General features: G+C 41.8%; 2 pseudogenes; one reads left to right on the top strand and one right to left on the bottom strand.

The window, feature by feature from the left end:
- Positions 1-18,046, bottom strand: part of LOC145652840 (NACHT, LRR and PYD domains-containing protein 12-like) — a 362,627-nt pseudogene that overhangs the window by 245,167 nt on the left and 99,414 nt on the right.
- Positions 268-16,228, top strand: LOC145652976 (NLR family CARD domain-containing protein 3-like; annotated as a pseudogene).

The following is an 18,046-nucleotide window of genomic DNA, read 5'->3' as shown; positions in this document are numbered from 1 at the left end:
AATTTAATATTAACAGAATTGAATATTAACAAGGTTAATGTCTGAAAACGTAAAGCTTTTAGCCGCTATTCTGTTGCAGTAGGTGTCTTCGTTTACGCGAAATAGAGCAATAGAACTGAGGTCGTCTGATTCAGAATAACCAAACTAAAGTCGTTCTAGGCTCATCTAAGAAATTGTTCCGAATCAACATGTTTACATGAACTGTATAAAAAGTACTAATAAACGCACTATATACTTCATATATTTCTATTTTGTCCTCTCAGCAGAAACAAACTGCGCAAATAGAACAGGCGTCGTACTGCAGGAAGTGTCACAAATGTCTCGGACTGTGAGCCAGTAGATCTAACAGTAAGTGTTTAGGTGTCCAACTAGATGTAGACTAGTTGTTTTATCAGGCTAAGACCGTGCTGTTTACACGATCATGTCGTAATTAGACTGACAGTGTGAGGTTAGTATTGTACCAATAGTGTGCATGTCAGTGTAACTAAAGAAGTAATATTTATAATATTTATTAGTAATATTATTAAGTGATATTTCGACACTGTTTCTTTGTATGACAGTGATTGAGTTAGTCTGTGACCCACTATGCACTTACAGAACACATTTTTCCTGCCTCTGTCTTCTTTTCCACTTTGGACTGATACTGTTCACTACACCCACGTTTTTGAGTTTGTTTTAGTGCTGTAAGATTACGTTTTAAACTTTATGCATTATTTGCTCATTTTAATAAACTATATTTTGTACTTATAAAGTTAGTAAAGGTGCCTGTCTACACCAAAGCGCTTCAAAAACATGAATGACTGTTTCTCTTTTGAGAACACTAACCTCTCTGTGCTCACATGAGGATGTTTACATTTGCATTTATAAAATTTAGCAGACACTCTTATCCTGAGCGACTTACAAAGGTGCTTTATTTATGTTTTTTGTAGCGACACAACAAATCACTTCTGCAAGTCTCTCTGGACAAGGGTGTCTGCCATATGCAGTAAATGTAAATATTGTAATTGAATATGTGTTCTGATTATTAATCTGCATGTGCGTGTTTGCAGGTGTACAGCTATAATCTGTAGGAGGAGACATGACCTCCAAAATACGTGTCTCTGGGGAACAGCACACACAGAAAGGAGACAGGTGAGAGAACATAAATAAACATACTTGCAGTGCATAGGTTTGTGCACTTATTTACTTGGGATATCTGAATAAATCTAAATTTATTGCATTTAGTAGATGTTCTTAGCCACACAGACCTCTTAAAAGTGCTTTGATATCCATTCACAAAACCCTTGAATAGTACCAGCAGGTAACAATCTTAAATCATATACTGCCAGAAACAGTTGTCTCTACTGAGACAGAGACACAATGCATAATACAAAGATGAAAGATAAGTATAAACTTCAGAAAGTTTAAGACCAGCTTAATGTAATGTAAAGTTGCTCTCTGGTATAACTCTGGTCAACTTGAAGATCACTTAGTAAATAACAAGAAACATAATAACGAATTTAGTGTTTTCAACATCTTTGTACGAATTCTTTAAAAAACATTCAATAAAAATCGCAACGATAGACATAAATACATATTAATTTATATTTGCACCATTTATACACACATTAGTATTTTGGCCTTAAAATAATATCTTTTTAATTGTGTATGTTTGTCTGATTCAGGGTAAGAGATCAGACTCCCCGGAACCCAGCAGTGTATCCATGAAGAGTGACCAGTCAATGGACATTCCATTACAGTTCAGAGAGGGAGTGTATCCTACTGAACTCAGGTAAGGATGACGTAGGGAATGTGACTGTTCTACTGAGCTCAGGTAAGAGTGAGTCCTCCGCTTACACTTCAGAGAGGGAGTGTATCCTTCTGAGCTCAGGTAAAGATGATGTAGGGAATGTGACTGTTCTCCAGAGCTCAGGTAAGATGGAGTCCTCTACTTACACTTCAGAGAGGGAACGTGTTCTGATGAGAGGTGATGGTCTTGATAGACCATCGATAGAGATAAATACATATGAATTTATATTTGCACCATTTATACACACATTAGTATTTTGGCATTAAAACAATATGTTTTTAATTGTGTATGTTAGTCTGATACAGGGTAAGAGATCAGACTCCCCGGAACCCAGCTGTGTGTCCATGAAGAGTGACAAGTCGATGGACCCTAAACGTCAGTTCAGAGAGGGAGTGTGTCCTACTGAGCTCAGGTAAGGATGATGTAGGGAATGTGATTGTTCTACTGAGCTCAGGTAAGGATGATGTAGGGAATGTGACTGTTCTACTGAGCTGAGGTAAGCATGATGTAGGGAATGTGACTGTTCTACTGAGCTCAGGTAAGGATGATGTAGGGAAGGTGACTGTTCTACTGAGCTCAGGTTAGGATGATTTAGGGAATGTGACTGTTCTCCTGAGCTCAGGTAAGATGGAGTCCTCCACTTACACTTCAGAGAGGGAGAGTGTTCTGATGAGAGTTGATGATCTCCTGGTTTAGGACAGTGTTCCTCACTCCTAATCCCACCTGATCAAACTCACTCAGCTCATTATGAAGCCCTTCATGAGCTCCATCAGTTCATCCATAGTTTTAGTTTTGAGGCCATGACACTAAAATATCTGCCCCTACAGAGACCAATCTTAACTTATGGATAGAGAGAAGACCTGCATCAGAAGACCTAAGTGTATGGGTGGAGCAGTATGGATGTAGGAGTTCAGCTAAGTAGGGAGGTGCAAGACCATGCAGAGCTTTGAATGTAAGCAGGACGAGTTTATACTGAATGTGTTGAGGGACAGGGAGCCACTGTAACTGATGTAGAATCGGGGTGTTGTGGGCTGACATTTTTTAACATCTAAGAGAATTCTGGGATGTAAATGAAGAGAGAGTTGCAGTAATCAAGATGGGATGTGATGAAAGCATGAACCAGAGTTTCAGCACCTTGTCTGGAGAGCATGGGCCTAAGTCTACTGATATTGTGACTGTAAAAAAAAGGCATTTTTAACCATTGACATGATGTGGGGTTCAAAGAGTGAGGAGTACACCAAAGTTCCCAAATGCAGTTGATGATTTGACCAAGACCCATCTAGACTGAGTTTAAAATCAGTTAATTTAGCGATTATGGATTTAGAACCAATAACTAAAATTTTATTTTGTAAGGATTTAACTCTAGGAAGTTTATGTTCATCCACTGTTTGAGATATTTGATACAAGAGAGTAAAGCAGGAAGTGGTAAGGTAGTGTTACCTTTGGTGCTACTATAAATCTGAGTGTCATCAGCATAACAGTGGAAACGGAGACCATGCCTGCGGATAATCTGACCAAGGGGCAACATATCGATTAAATAGGAGAGGACCAGGCACCGATCCCTAGAGAACATCTTGGGTAACGATAACAGTGTGTGATTTGTGTTTACCAAGTGTGACAAAATGTGATCTATTAGAGATATAGGAGATAAACCATTCAAGAACTGTATTAGTAATCCCAATGTCTGAGAGGCAGCTGATAAGTATGTTATGGTTTAATTGTGTCAAACACAGCACTTCTATCTAGAAGATCTAGAAGGAGGAGAACACACAGGGCACCAGAGTCAGTAGAGAGAAGGGGATCATTGAAACCATGTAACAGGGCTCTCTCAGTGTTGTGCGTAGTATGGAAGTCAGATTGGAAAGGTTCAAATAGATCCTGAGTATTTAAGAAAGATTGTAGTTGAGAGGCTGGAACCCTGAGTAGACAGGGGAGACTGGAAATGGGTCAGTAATTATCAAGTAGTGCAGCATTTAGTCCTGTTTTATAAAGAATGGCAGTTAAAGCTGAGGTTTTGAGAGCTGTAGGGACAGAATCCGAAGGGAAGCATTAATGAGAAGACATGGGAGAAATAGCAGAAGAACACTTAAGAAGAGGAGTTGGGGCAGGATCCAGCTGTAGGTAGATGAGCTGGATTTAGCTACAGTAGTAATGCTGTTACTGAACATTGCTGAGCTCCTCTTTTAATGACTAGACAAAAACAAACTCTCTTGATTACAGTTTAAGTTTCAAGTTTGGTTTATTTGTCATGTACATAGTCATACATAGTATAGTAATGGTTTGAGAGTGCTCTGTCCAAACTGAGGGAAAAAAACAGGGGTACATAAGGAAATATCTCTCTCTCTCTCTCTCTCTCTCTCTCTCTCTCTCTCTATATATATATATATATATATATATATATATATATATATATATATATATATATATATATATATATATATATATAAAACAATGTATGTACAATATATGTATAATATGTTTATCAGGCTTTGCCAGAAATGTAGCACAAATGTTTATTCCGTGGATCAGTGTGTGTTTACATGTGCACATAGTCTGGATAATATTATCCTGGAACACATGTTTTAATCAGCCTAAGCTTAGGTCAACTAAGACACTATGTCACACTATAACAATCAGACTGTAATATTAACAGGATCATATCTAAGTAAGACAGTTGTAGACTAATATAAGATCATGGATTTACATGTAAACATAGATAGTGAGGGGTTAACACTTGTGTAACAGTTGATTAATCTGATTGTATTATTCCTAGAAATACAAAAATCTTGGTGTTATCTTTGATCCAGAGCTCAGATTTGATCAGCAAATAAATTCTGTTATTAGGAATAATTTTTACAAGTTCAGAGAAATTTCCCAAAATCAAATTCTTTGTTCATGCTTAGGAACAAGTCATCTACTCACTGGCACTCAGAGTTGTTCAGATCAGCTGTTGACTGTTCCACAGTCTCCACTGAAGCTGAACTGTGACTGTGTCTGTTCCACAGTCTCGACTGAAGCTGAAGTGTGACTGTATCTGTTCCATAGTCTCGACTGAAGCTGAAGTGTGACTGTGTCTGTTCAGCTGCAGCACTGAGGCTGTGGAACAGTCCTCCTCTGAATATCAGCTCTGCTCCCTCTTGTGCAGATTTCAAACACTTCTTTTTACTCTGACATTTTCATTTCTCTGTCCATGTTTATGTTTGATGGCACATTTCCTTTTGTTTTACATTTCACAGGTTTTTGTTAAGACATTTTTCCTAACTTTCCACAGCACTTTGATCATTGCTGTTGTGGTAAATGTGCTCTATAAATAAAATGTACTTATCTTCTAACAAATCATCTTGTAAAGGAGCCCTTTTGTCTGTTTTGCTTTCCCTTGTCGTCCTTTGTTTATTGTTGTATCTGTGTGTTGTCCTTCTCCCTGCTCCTCCCACCATTCCTGCCACTCCCCAGCCTAACTCCACCCACCATTCCTGCCAAAGCCCCAGCCTAACTCCTCCCACCATTCTGGCCACTTTCCAGCCTAACTCCTCCCACCATTTCTGCCACTTTCCAGCCTAACTCCTCCCACCATTCCTGCCACTGCCCAGCCTAACTCCACCCACCATTCCTGCCACTCCCCAGCCTAATTCCACCTACCATTCCTGCCACTCTCCAGCCTAACTCCACCCACCATTCCTGCCAAAGCCCCAGCCTAACTCCTCCCACCATTCCTGCCACTCCCCAGCCTAACTCCTCCCACCATTCCTGCCAAACCAGGCTAACTCCACCCACCATTCCTGCCACTACTGACCTAACTCCACCTGTCATTCCAGCCACTTGTCCTTAGTCTCTGCATTGTTCTCTTCCCAGATTCCTCTATGTATATACTTCTCCTGTTTCCTGTCTTCCTGTTCTTGTTTGTTGACCTTTGTTTTCTTGTGGCTGAGTGTGTTTAGCACATTTGCTTTACTTTCACTTTCTATTAAAAGCCTTTTTGAGTTTCTACACTCACACCTGCATCTTCATCCTTTCTGCTGCTGCACACCAGGCAGCATCACAGATCTGTTATAAAATGCAGAAACGCAAGTGTTGATAATATATAATCTTGTATATTATCTACTTGTCTGTATAATCATGTGTTGTGCAGGTATGAATGTGCTACATATTCCTCCATAAAAGTCTGTTGTGTTTGTCCACAGTGTACAAAGAGAAAAAGCAGAACTCACCTACAGAAAACAATTGGAGTCCATATTCAAGGTATGTAACTGTGGGGGTGATTTCTAGTATATTTGGGTTTTAGGATGTAACAGAAGTAATAAGATTACTTTTTCCATTAAGTAATGAGTACAGTAATCCCATTACAATTTTAGATAAGTGATGAGTAATGGATTACTTTTTTTTAAGTAACTACCCAAACACTGCCAGAATGTTCTCCATCATGAAACAAAATCATGTAGTGATCTCTCTCTGTAACATGGTGGTGTTTTTTTGATTGTCTGTTGCTGTTTATTCCTAACCAGGAGCTGGAGCACAAAGTCGTCTCTCTGGTGAAGAAGGAGCTGAAGAAGTTTAAGAAGCTGCTGAGTCCAGATTACCCAGCATGCTCTGAGAGAGAGGTGGAGGATGAGGAGGATCAGAGCAGTGCCAGAGAGGGAGCACTGAAGATCACACTGCATGTCATGGGGAACATGAACCAGACAGACCTTGCTAACACACTACAGAGCAGTAAGAGCTCTGGATCATGGCTTTATGATGGCAGTATCACTATAACTAAATTTTGTCCTCTGTGTTTGTGCAAAGTGTTTCAGCGTTTTGATAAATTACTTCAACATCAAAGATAACAAGAAAATAAAATATTTGTGATCATGTTCTTCTGTTTATTAGAGTTATTCTCTGAATATCAACGAAATCTCAAACACAAACTAATGGATACATTTAAAAGAATTAATGAAGGAATTTCCCAACAAGGAAGCTCAACTCTTCTGAATGAGATCTACACAGAGCTCTACATCACAGAGGGAGGGAGTGGAGAGGTCAATAATGAACACGAGGTGAGACAGATTGAGACAGCATCCAGGAGACCAGCAACACAGGAGACACCCATCAAATGCAATGACCTCTTTAAAGACAAACCCATCAGAAGAGTGCTGACTAAAGGAGTTGCTGGAATTGGGAAAACGGTCTCTGTTCAGAAGTTTATTCTGGACTGGGCTGAAGGAAGAGCAAATCAGGACGTCCTCTTCATATTTCCACTTCCTTTTAGGGAGCTGAATTTGATGAAGGAGAAAATGTTCAGTCTGATGGATCTACTTCATCACTTTTTCCCAGAAACAAAACAATTACAATTAATACACTGTGATGCTTACAAAGCCATTTTCATCTTTGATGGTCTGGATGAGTGTTGACTTCCTCTAGATTTCCAGAACAATGAGAACTTGTGGAATGTAACAGAGTCGACCTCGGTGGATGTGCTGCTGACAAACCTCATCAAGGGGAATCTGCTTCCCTCTGCTCTCCTCTGGATAACCTCTCGACCTGCAGCAGCCAATCAGATCCCTCCTGAGTGTGTTGATCAGGTAACAGAGGTACGAGGGTTCAGTGACCCTCAGAAAGAGGAGTACTTCAGGAAGAGAATCAGTGATCAGAGCCTGGCCAACAAAATCATCACACACATGAAGTCATCAAGAAGCCTCTACATCATGTGTCACATTCCAGTCTTCTGTTGGATTGCAGCCACTGTTCTAGAGAGAATGTTGGGTGAAGCAGAGAGTGGAGAGATCCCCAAGACTCTGACTCAAATGTTCACACACTTTCTGATCTTTCAGATCAAACACAAGGATAGAAAGTACCATGGAAACACTGACACTGATCCTCAACAGACTAAAAAGTCAATTCTGGCACTGGGAAAACTGGCTTTCCAACAGCTGGAAAAGGGCAACCTGATCTTCTATGAGGAAGACCTAAGAGAGTGTGGCATTGATGTCAAAGTAGTGTCACTGTACTCAGGAGTGCGTACCCAAATCTTCAGAGAGGAGTCTGGGCTTCACCTGGGGAAGATGTTCAGCTTTGTGCATCTGAGCATTCATGAGTTTCTGGCTGCTTTATATGCATTTCTCTCCTTCATCTCCAAAAAGAAAAATGTGTTGAAACAGCAAAAGAAAGGTCTCTTTAAAAGATCAACCATGTCTGACTTCCTTATGAATGCAGTGGACAAGGCCTTACAGAGTGAGAACGAACATCTGGACCTTTTCCTCCGCTTCCTTCTGGGTCTCTCACTGGAGTCCAATCAGACTCTCTTATGAGGCCTACTGACACAGAGGAAAAGAAGCTCTCACAGCAAAGAGGAAACAGTCAACTACATCAAGGAGAAGATCAGGGAGAATCCATCTCCAGAGAAATCCATCAATCTGTTCCACTGTCTGAGTGAACTAAAGGATCATTCTCTAGTACTGGAAGTCCAGACATACCTGAGCAGAGGAGGTGACCATTGTCTCCATGGAGCCAGTCTCTCTCCAGCTCAGTGGTCAGCTCTGGTGTTTGTGTTGCTGAACTCAGAAGAGGAGCTGGATGAGTTTGACCTGAGTAAATATGACCCATCAGAGGAATGTCTACTGAGACTGCTTCCATTGGTTACAGCATCCAGAAAAGCTGTGTGAGTATTTTCATTCATAAACACATTACTGCACTGGTGTTAGTACATCATGATCTCCATCATAAGGTACTTTGTTAATTTGTGAGTGTTCCTTAAACCCCTCTGTATCCTGTACCCTAATCACTATGCAAGGTGTTAGCTGACCAAATCATTAATCCTAAAGTGCTTCTTAAGTGTCTTTGTGCTGCCTTTCCTCTGAGTACAGGCAGTGCTCAACAAATGCACCACAAAAAACCTATCACACACTTCTCTCTCTCTCTCTCTCTCTCTCTCTCTCTCTCTTTCTTACACACACACACACACACACACACACACACACACACACACACACACACACACTGTAAGTGTATATTTCTCTCTTACACACATTGACATTATAACTCTTTCACTTGTTACAGTGTTCACTTACCCCTGCCCTGCTTACCTACAACCAGCGATGGAAACAGGTGTAGACCAACATTTAAGACGTGTAAAATATAATACATTTATCTGACTGAATTATAATTACAAAGGTATTAGAGTAAATTCTATTGTGTAGCACAGTTTAATTGATGAGAATATGTATAACTAACTTTATAAAGTTACTTAAGCATTTACATTATGTCATACTACCTGAATGTTACCCAATAGATGCATATAAAGTAAGAGAGAGGTAAAGAAAGAGTGAGCGAGAGAGAGAAGTAGAGAGAGAAAGCCCCAGGTAGAGGTTTCTCCAAACCTCACTGCTCAGTCCACCAGCTCTGCTCCAGCTCCACTCCAACTCTCCCCCTAAACCCTCCACCTCCAGACCCTGACTTCAGTCTTATCTTCACCAAGACCAGGTGGTTTACCATCACTGACCAATCACAACTAACCACATTCTCTTATCACCCACACCATGGGACAGCAATCAGGTATCACTGACGCAGGAACTCAGCTGGTGGTAGGACAGTGATTTACAGTCGTGAATAACAACTCACTTCCTGTAAAAGTGACCGTGATGTGACCCCTCTTGTATGTGTCACGTCTGCACTTCCTGTCATACTTGTTTCCCCTCTTTGGTCTTCCTAGTGCTGACCTTTGTCTATTTACACTGTTTGCCTTTTTGACTGTGGTCCTGCCTGAGAGGCCCAGCAGATGCAGCAGGACTAGAGCAGGTGAAGGGTACTGTGGAGAGACAGGCTGAGGGGATGGAGATGGACATTCTTCTCCACACACATCAGTTCCTCCTCTTATCCTAAGAGACACTGATGAACCAGTATATCCAGGGCTTTCTCCTCTTCTGGGGTTTGTGTGGACATCACTCCCCACTGCTCAGTGTGAACTGCCTGCACTTAATCTCTGCACAATATCATCACACTGCTTCTTTATCTCTGTTACACAAACTAACAGTTTTGTTCAGTTTCCTCCAAGGGAATATGGAACTCCTTTATAAAATTTAACTCACCCTTCTGTCTCTCCTCCACAACTTTACCAACTGAATCCGTGTCTGGTAGCGTCTTTGATCAAATTATCGTAATTCTGTTTGACTATTAATCTATTGTTTGCCTGTTGACTTGTGGGACTGTTTCCAAACTTAGGCAGGGGTGGAGTTAACAAAGAAGCAATTTGAACTTGCTCTGAATTAAAAGCGTGCGTGTGTATGTGTGCGTGTGTATGTGTGCGTGTGTGTGTGTGTGCGTGTGTGTGTGTGTGTGTGTGTGTGTGTGTGTGTGTGTGTGTGTGTGTGTGTGTGTGTTATACAAGAGAGAGAACAGAAATCACCATCTTGATGCATAATTAACCGATCAATTTAACATGTCTGTTCAATGCAGTTAAATTAATAGTGGTGTGTTGTAATAAGGAATAAGCACATTTTGTGTTTTGTCTGTGTGTGGATTTCAGAAAGAACAGTAGAGACAGGTAGATAAAGAGAATAGAGATATTTTGTTTATCTAAATCAGTAGTTCTCAAACATTTTAGACCAAGTGTCTCCTATAAATCATCCCACAGATACACAGACGGTGATCACTTACCATTTCAGTAAGAGGGTTGAGGAGTTTAGCTGAGTAAAGCTGTACGATGTCCAGGATGAGGGCAGTGGTCTTCAAACACAGATCTGACTCTGCCTCCATTTTGTTATGGTACTCAGTCTTGATTGTGGTGAGAGCAGAGAGGTTATTCTCACAACAGAAAGTATCAACCCCACTAGCGAAGAACATCAAAACCTGCACAGCTTTTAATGAGAAGGTTGAAAATTCACTCTGTCTTTGGATCCAGAAGTTCTACAATTACATCTGTTTGAATTCTGACATCAGTATCTCATCAGATGATAACTGGAGCAGCTTCTCTTATTCAGCACAGATCAGATCCTCAGTCATTCCTATGAGGTGAAAGGTGAAGGGGTTCCCGATGGCCCTGATTATGTCACACACTTCAAAAAGTGTCAGAGAGGCCCTGCGTTCAATGTTAAGCTCATCAAAACAGGAGAAACTATCAACGAGATAGACTAATTTTTCCTGCCATACTGAGTGTCCAAATACACTCACAAAGGGAGATTGTTGTTCTTGCATAAACACGTGTAGCTCAGATGCAGTGCAAAGAGCCTTGTGAGCACTTTTCCCCTTGATAACATCTCACTTCAGCACGAAGCAAATGTTGCACATGTTCACTGCCCAGTACCTCACAAAGCACATTGAACAAAGTTATTGGTTGAGCCTTTATTAACTTCACTGCATCATTCCTCCTGATATCGGTTTCCTGATGTTATGACATTATCCTGTGCTTTTGCTGGGTTTACATGTTTTATCATTTTATCTAGTGAAAAGATAAAGATGACGCCAGAGAGGTCGACTGCTGGCACCACTCCTCCGACCGTACTTTGTACTTTCTCCGAAATTCTTGCCTTCTTATCTTTTCTTTTTACTATGATGCGCATCTCTTATGACAGAAACACTCTTGTTTCTTTCAGTTTACAAAATACTCACCTCAAACCATTTCTAACCTCAGACCTAAGTTGGCAGAGTGAGATCCTAAGGGAAAACAAAGGACGCAACACAAAGAAATGGCCGTGAGGAAACGGAGCCGGTGTAAGGAACAGGCTGAGGCCTCGGGCACACTGAGCTCCCTTACCTAGCATCCTGCTAGCCAATGTCCAGTCTCTGGATAACAAGCTCGACAACCTCTGGGCCAGGATAAAGTTCCAGAGGGACATTCGGGACTGCAATCTCCTCTGCCTCACTGAGACCCAGCGGTACCGAGCCATGCCATCTACCTGGCCGAGTTTTTCTCGGTGCGCCGCATGGACAGAATAGCAGAATCGGGGAAGTCGAGAGGCGGTGATGTGTGCATGATGGTAAACAATGGCTGGTGTGATAACGATAATGTTGTTACTCTCGCCCGGTCTTGCTCACCCAGTCCTTTTTACCTTCCTCGTGAGTTCACTCTGATCATCGTCAATACCGTGTACATTCCAGCTCAGGCTAACACGGACATCGCACTGTGACAACTCCTTGAGGCTCTTAAACAGTTTCAGTTAAATCACCGGGACACTGCACTTATTGTGGTTAGGGATTTTAACAGCACTAACCTCAAACATGCATTGCCAAACATTTATCAGCACATAACCTGCCCCACAAGAGGCAATAGGATACTAGACCACTGCTACACCCAATACAAAGATGCAAGTCGCAAGCTCATCCACTATTTGGTATGTCAGACCATGCTGCCATCTTCCTCATACCAAAATATAAACAAAGGCTGAAACTGGAAACTCTGGTTCAGAGGGAGGTCACTTCATCACCTCTTCACTGCCAGCCATTGACCCATTGCAGTTTGCATACCGTCACAACCGCTGCACTGATGATGCAATTGCAAATATGCTCCGCAGCACACTGACCCACCTGGACAAAGAGAGGGGTAACTATGTTAAAATGCTTATAGTTCAGCATTTAACACCATTATCCCCTCCATACTCACTACCAAGTTGGAGGACCTGGGACTACATCCATCCCTGTGAGACTGGATCTCCAACTTCCTAACAGATAGAACACAATCAGTAAGGGTAGGCAACTGTGTTTCATCCACACTCATCCTCAGTACTGGAGTAGGTTAAGCACCTAGAGAACTGGTGCCAGCAAAAATAATCTACTCCTCAACGTCCACAAGACAAAGGAGCTGATTGTGGACTGCAGCAAAAAGCAGGAGCGGCATTATCAACCTGTTCAGATCGCCGGAACCATGGGGGAAAGAGTTGACAGGTTCAGGTACCCTGGAGTTCAGACTGCCCTCCAAGGTGCTGCGGAACTTCTACACCTGCACTATTGAGAGCATCCTCTCAATGTCTATGTCTGACTATGGAGATTCAGTTGGGGAGGGGTGGACTATGTGTTGATCATCTAACGGTGTATTAGCGTACAGACGGCGATTCAGACACTTTATTTCATCTGCTGGTACTGATAAACGAAAGTAAGATTATTCATGCGGTATTTGGCATCGAATAAACATGATTGTTAGCTTAACATTTAAACGAAGAAGCTAAATGTTAGTTAGCAAGCGTTAGCACATTTCCTATGAAAGTGGAAAATTCATATAATCAGCGGTTCTATGTTATCTGTGTTTTAAGAAGACTTGTTTCTGTGATGTGCGTTAAATATTAACTTTTATTCACTACAATGTGACTTTAATCCTGATTTTTCTGTTACAGACGAATTATTGGACAGTGTGCGCGCATGCCAACTGCTGGTGAAGTGTAACGGTTCAGCTCGTGCTGTTTCCGCTCTGTGACGTGTGATATTCGATGTGTTCACACGCGTCTGTGCGCAGATGTTTGTCCCTAAATGTGCGGGGACGGTTATGGCTTTAAACCAAACCTTCAGTTCACACTAAATAGTATACATGTTATTTATAAAGCAACATTAAAACAAGTGACCAAAGTGCTGTAGTCAGTATCCTCTGATACACACAGTATCCTCTCTCTCTCTCTCTCTCTCTCTCTCTCTCTCTCACATACACACACACACCCCATAGGTATTGCATAGTGAATAGAGGTGCAGCTTCACTTAGTGTGGGTGTGGTAATGTGTTTGTGAGAAACATTTTTTGTCTGTAGTTGTGTGGGGGAGAGGCAGTGTGAGTGTGATTGTGTGTTTGCATTTGTGTATACATGTGTTTGCACACATGCACATTAGTGAGAAAGTGTGAGGAATTTTTCTCCTTCTCTCTGCAGGCTGTATAACTGCAGTATTACAGATAAAGGTTGTGCTGCTCTGGCTTCAGCTCTGAGGTCAAACCCCTCATCACACCTGAGAGAGCTGAATCTGAACTACAATAAACCAGGAGACTCAGGAGTGAAGCAGCTCCCTACTCTACTGGAGGATCCACACTGTCAACTGGAGAAACTAGAGTGAGTTACTGACTTACTGCCTCTTTACACACACACACACACACACACACACACACACACACACACACACATACACACACATACACAGTGGGTGTCCTATCACTTTTAAACACACACATAGTCAGTATCCTCACACACATACACACACTCAAAATTATCAAACACACACACTATCCCCTCACGTACACACACAGTCAGTATCCTTTTACACACACAGTGGGTGTCCTCTCTCTCTCTCTCTCTCTCACACACACACACACACACACACAAACACACAGTGGGTGTCCTCTCACTCTCTCACAAACACACACACACACACACACACACACACACACACACACACACACACACACACACACACTGTCAGTATCCTCTCACAGACACACTCACACGCAGAATAGCTGACAAACACCCACATTCACACACACACATGCAGTCAATACCCCCACCCCTGACACACAGAAAAATATCCATCCTACAAACATAAACACACAGTCAATATACTCAAACACACATAGACAAAGTCAATATCCTCACACACAAACACACACACACATACACACACACACACACACACACACTGTCAATATCCTCTCATTTTCACATGCAAGCACACACACACACAGTCAGTATCCTCTCACGCGCACACACACATATATGCATAGTGAGTGTCCTATTACTTTTTCACACACACACTCAGTATCATCACACACTCAGTGTCCTCTCATGTGCACCCATCACACACACACACACACGTACACACAGTCAGAATCCTCTCTCACACAAACACACGTACACACGCACACACACAGTCAGAATCCTCTCACACACATGCGCACATACACAGTCAATATCCTCTCACACACACAGTATCCTCTCTCTGACAAACACATTCACTGTTATACACACACACCTTCACACCCACTCATGCAGTCAATATCCTCTCACAACCACACACACAAGCACACGTTCACACACACACACACACACACACACACACACACACACACACACACACACACACATACACACACACACACAGTATCCTCTAACGTACACCCACACCCACACACAATCAGAATCCTCTCACACACAGTCAGAATCCTCACAAATGCACACACACAGACGTCCCGTTCAGCCGTTAAGCCGCGCGCAGACTAAAGCCGCCCTCCGTCCAGCTCGCGAGCCCCGTACACGTCGTGCCGGGGCGTCTCGCGGAGAGCGACTGGCTCGAGATGGTGTCGCGTGAGGAGGGCGAGGAGGCATGTGACGTGATTGGGATGCTGAAGGTGTTCTGGACACGTGCTGTGATGTGGATCTGCAGAAGCAGGTGAGCCGCTGCGTCCAGGTTTGGGTGTGAAGACTACAGAGCACTAGTTGTACATGCTGATTCACATCTGATCAGACTTTCTACGTTTACATCTGATAAGAGGCGGCTTTAATGTGCGCCCTTTAGGGCTAAATCACATAATATTAATAAAGAATATTATATATTTTTATTTTATTTTAACATGCCTTAAATAATGGGTATTTTATTTAATAGTAATCTATTTTAAAGAGGATTTTAGGTAGTTTTTTGGTTTTTGGTTTCTCACAGTCATAATTGTTAGGTTAAGTGTCATGGAAATGATCTAGTGTACAATTTATTATGATTATTATATTTCAGTGCTATAAATGTAATGCAGTTTGGTCTTTAATGGAGTATCACTCATAAATATACTTAACTAAGGCTTGTTTTGTTCCAATAGTTTAAAAGCAGGTCTGTGTTCTGTCCATGTGTGAAGACTTGATAGGGAATCATACAGGCTTTAGTCATAATCTACAGCAGGAATTTATAGGAACTTACTGGGGAAAAATGATTTGGGTCTCACTCACCTGTTTCCAGTCACTGAGATCCTCAAGCTCACGTTTGTTAATTTAGTTACTGTTGAGTGTAAATGTCATTATACTGGTCCCAGTCAGAACGTGGTGAATTACTAGTCTCCTCTCTGTTGAGTGTAAATGTCATTATACTGGTCCCAGTCAGAACGTGGTGAATTACTGGTCTCCTCTCTGTTGAGTATAAATGTCATTCTATTGGTCCCAGTCAGATTACTGGTCTCCTCTCTGAAGCAGCAGGTGCCCTTTACCATATGGCTGGCACAGGAAACGCTTACACAGGTAATATCCTCACATATGTGTATGATCACATCCTTACACAGGTAATATCCTCATATATATGTATGATCACAACCTTTCACAGGTAATACCCTCATATGATCACAACCTTACACAGATAATATCCTCATATATGTATATGAACACAACCTTACACAGGTAATATCCTCATATATGTGTTTGATCACAACCTTACACAGGTAATATCCTCATATATGTGTATGATCACAACCTTGCACAGGTAATATCCTCATATATGTGTTTGATCACAACCTTTCACAGGTAATATCCTCATATATGTGTATGATCACAACCTTACACAGGTAATATCTTCATATATGTGTATGATCACAACCTTTCACAGGTAATATCCTCATATAATCACAACCTTACACAGGTAATATCCTCATGAGATCCTGATGACACGTGAAAACCTTCTTTGCTGTCTTTGTTTACCAGATCCCTTTTTTTCTCAGACTCCTTCCTGTTTACAGATGTTGCTCGGTTTCTGTATTTATTAGATGCTACATTATTAGGAAAAATACGTTCCACTCAAGGTTATAGTTGATTTCTCAGGATGATGTGATGTCTCAGATTAGAAGTCTAAAGAGTCCATAAACCCAGACCAGCACAGCAGTGGCCCCTCCTAGTGTGAAGAGGGTGCTCCACCCCCAAACATCCAGGCCCCACCCTCCAGCACCCTCCCTCCTCCCTCCTGCAGACCCAGATTTACAGCGTGCCAAACCCACCAGAAAGCACAAAGAGCACCTCACACCATCAGCAGAACCAAGTACAAGGAAACTGCAACCTCAACTAATTCCACTCACTGCCTACAGTTCCCAAAAACACTTGCAAGTCTCTGAAAATACCAGTTTATACAGGAGGGGATTAACAGAGATTATATTATATGCACAAGAAGAGGGTGGGGGCTCATGATAATGAAATGGCTACATCTGGTCAGAGCAGTTAATGGAACAATCTTCAACTCAAAAAATACAATAAATAAAAATGTATTAGTTTGTAATAATGTGCAAATTCTTAGTCATTGCTTGGATTTATTGTGTTAAATGAAGAGCAATGCAACATTATTCAGTGTGACAAGCAATAAGCAAAAAGCATTTTGCTTATTCCTGCTGGGTCTTTCATTCATAAAGTCTTAATTCTGAATGTGTTAGATGATGTCAATGTTACCTAATCATGTAGAGCTAGGCGTGTTACAATAGAAAAGCTGAATATAAGTGTGAAGGGAACTCAAGGGATTGGGACTAAACAGCTGTGTAGCCTTAAGAAAACCACTTATCAGTGAGGCTAACTGGCAAAAATAGCTTCAATTTGATAGGGAGCATAAAGATCGGACTCTGGAGCAATGGAAGAAGGTAATGTGGTCTGATGAGTCCACATTTACCCTCTTCCAGAGTGATGGGCGCATCAGGGTAAGAAGAGAGGCGGCTGAAGTGATGCACCCATCATGCCTAGTGCTTACTGTACAAACCTGTGGGGGCAATGCTATGATCTGGGGTTGCTACCGTTGGTCAGGTCTAGGTTCAGCAATGTTATGTGCCCAAAGAATAAGGTCAGCTGACTACCTGAATATACTGAACGACCAGGGTATTCCATCAATGGATTTTTTCTTACCTGACGGCACGGACAATTCCAGGATTCGTCGGGCTCAAATTGTGAGAGAGTGGTTCAGGGAGCATGAGACATCATTTTCACACATGGATTGGCCACCACAGACTCCAGACCTGAACCCCACTGAGAATCTTTGGGATGTGCTGGAGAAGACTTTGTGCAGTAGTCCAAATCTCCCATCATCTATACAAGATCTTGGGGAAAAATTAATGCAACCCTGGCCAGAAATAAATGTTGTGACATTGCAGAAGCTTGTGGAAACAATGCCACAGTGAATGCATGCCATAATCAAAGCTAAAGGCGGTCCAACGAAATTTTAGAGTGTGTGACCTTTTTTTTGGCCAGGCACTGTATATGCCCAGCAGTGCTCGTCTGCCTTGTGGTGTGTGATATTTGTGGACAGAAAGAGGGGAGGGGCTCCTAGCTTTATAAAGCCTGTGGTTTGCATTAATGAACACATGGGTCATCGCCTG

This window comes from Electrophorus electricus, chromosome 21 (assembly GCF_041902795.1).
Source record: "Electrophorus electricus isolate QZ-2024a chromosome 21, ASM4190279v1, whole genome shotgun sequence".
NCBI lineage: Eukaryota > Metazoa > Chordata > Actinopteri > Gymnotiformes > Gymnotidae > Electrophorus > Electrophorus electricus.
Note: the sequence above shows the minus strand (reverse complement) of the source record. Positions and strands in the feature narration are given on the sequence as shown.